Genomic DNA, 2625 nt, shown 5'->3' on the forward strand with positions numbered 1-2625 from the left:
AGTCTGGAACATGAGCTGAATGCTGAGAGAAAAAACTAAGTGGAACCAGAAACTTCTAATATTTTGTTTTAACATAAGAGTATAATAAGACAGAAGTCACATTTCATTTCACAAAAGCTTACAGAGGCAAACTCTTGCAGAGGGGAGGTATGAGCCTGATCCTGAAATCGACAGGACCCTGTGGGGCTTCTGGGCATGGAGGCCTGTCCGTGTCCCCCGTTTCTTGTTTGTAGGGAATAGGCCTCAGCCTCCATGACCTTCCTTGAGTTCCAAAGCACAGATTCAAACAGTTGCTAATCAGGGAAGGAAGGGGATGCAGAGATTAGGGAGGAATAGCCAAGAAACAATTGTGTAGCTTTGAGACAGGGTTTTGGTTCTGTCTTAAGTGATGCACAGAACAATATCTTTGAGCTCTTTATAGAACCAAAACCTCTTGGCAAGTGGATTTGTATTCATTCCAGAGAAGACTACCTGAGGCCAGATTAATGAAATCAGAGAGGCTCATCAAGAGGTTATCTAAGACCAGATTAAGGGAGTGCAGACCCTGCACATACCCAAATCTTATCAGCAACCCCGTCCCTGAACCACTGCTGTAAAACCCCTCACCAAATCCGCACAGGTTGGGACACTTCGTTTTTCAGGGGCATGAGCTTGCTGTGTACCCACTGTCTGGCAAAACAATAAAGCTATTCTTTTCTACTTTAGCCCAAACTCTGTCTCTGAGACTTGATTCAGCACTGATGCACAGAAGCTGAGTTTTTGGCATCAGTGTCAGCCTGATTACTTAAAGGGAATTCTGGAGAGCCCATTAAGCCTCACAGCTTTCCTGCCCACCATGTAGGAACCACATGTGGTACATCCCCAGGCATGTCCTCTCTTTGCCATGCAGTCAACCTGAGGGCAGTCCTCCTCCTTGTCCTAAGAGCCATAGGTAAGGCACAGAACTCTCAAAAAGGATCAAAATCCTACCAGGTGGAACACTGACATGGTCATTACTGGGGCAGACAGGACTGCCAGGGAGAGAGTGAGAAGGGAGGAGAGTCAGGGACCCTGTGCTCAGGAACTTCAACGTCGCTGGCTGATCCAAAGAAAAGCTTATAAAGGAGCCTGAAAAGGTTGTTGTTTCACAAGCACCCTGCAAAGGAAGAGGGCATTATTATCTCCACTTTATTTATTTATTTATTTTTTTAACTCATAAGAGCATTTTTTATTTGAGGCAAAGAAAAGCCTAGCTGAAAGGATTACAGTTCCAAGCAATCAAAACCCCACTGTTAGAGGCACTATTCTGACTTTGTGAATTCAATTTAGAAAAGAGTATTTGGGTTGCATGTTCCCCAGATCCCCAGACTAGAAGGGCAAAGGAAAACTGGAGAGACTTCTACTAATCTACTGATTCTGCTCTTTGGACCCGACACCAAGCTGGCCAAGCCCTCGCGGGTTTGTCTAGAAGTCGCTGACCCACCACTGAGGGACACGGGCCAAATTACGCTACACACAAGAAGAGTGAGGTGGGAGACGGCGGGTCACCTGGGCAAGGGCAGGCGCCCGCAGCTTCAGAACGCCTTCAGAACTCCTCGTGGAAGGGGTAATCCCTGTGGGAGGCACAGCTCACCAAGGCACAGGCCCTCCAGTCCCTGTTGTAGCTCAGCAAGGTGTTCATATCCTCCTTGTCCAGTTCAAAGTCAAAGACCTGGAAGTTCTCAGCAATGCGTTCAGGCGTCACTGACTTGGGGATCACGATCAGGTTCCTCTGTATGGGGAATCGGATCAGCACCTGGGCTGTGGTTTTATTGTGCTTGTCTGCAATCGCTTTGATCCTGGGGTCCTCCAGTATGGAAGGGTCCTCGGGCTTGGCCCAGGGCCTGTCGGGAGAGCCGAGGGGACTATAGGCAGTCACCACAATGCCTTTGGAGTTGCAGTACTGGATTAACTTCTCCTGAGTGAGGTATGGGTGGCACTCGATCTGGTTAACCGCCGGCTTGTATTTTAAGCCAGGTTTGTTTAAGATCTTCTCCACTTGGAGATGGTTGAAGTTGGAGACTCCAATAGCTTTCACCAGCCCTTCGTCCACCAGCTCTTCCATGGCCGTCCAGGTATCCACGAAATCTTTCTCACTGGGAATCACGTTGCCGTCCTCATCCAATGGGAAGAAGTCTTTCCCAGGCTTCCTTTAAATATGAGAAAACCAAGACTTGTGGAGGTCAAGTAAGCACCAGGTTAATGGGAGACTTGGGACTTGAACACAGGTCTCCAGACCCTTGTAGGTCAGTTGGTAAACAATCTGCCTGCAATGCAAGAGACCTGGGCTCGATTCCTGGGTCAGAAAGATCTCCTGGAGGAGGAAATGGCAACCCACTCCAGTATTCTTGCCTGGAGAATCCCATGGACAGAGGGGCCTGGCAGGCCACAGTCCATGGGGCCGCAAGAGTCAGACACAACTTAATGATTAAACCACCACTCCAGACCCTGCGGTCTTTCAAATGAAACAAGGGAAGCTTTTCCAGTGCTCAAGCACCCCGGGAGTCAAGGGAGCTTGTCCTTCTTCAAAGATGTTTAGAGATGCTCATGCTCATGGTTGAACACAGGCTCTGAGTACCAAGGATGAAGAGGAAGAGAAACTCCTTT

At 48.5% G+C, this 2625-nt stretch overlaps 1 pseudogene; it reads right to left on the reverse strand.

Annotated features, from left to right (window-relative positions):
* Positions 1–1290: 1290 nt before the first annotated feature.
* Positions 1291–2183, reverse strand: LOC113897019 (annotated as a pseudogene).
* Between the last annotated feature and the right edge of the window lie 442 nt (positions 2184–2625).

Source organism: Bos indicus x Bos taurus, chromosome 8 (genome assembly GCF_003369695.1).
Source record: "Bos indicus x Bos taurus breed Angus x Brahman F1 hybrid chromosome 8, Bos_hybrid_MaternalHap_v2.0, whole genome shotgun sequence".
In the NCBI taxonomy this organism is placed as follows: domain Eukaryota; kingdom Metazoa; phylum Chordata; class Mammalia; order Artiodactyla; family Bovidae; genus Bos; species Bos indicus x Bos taurus.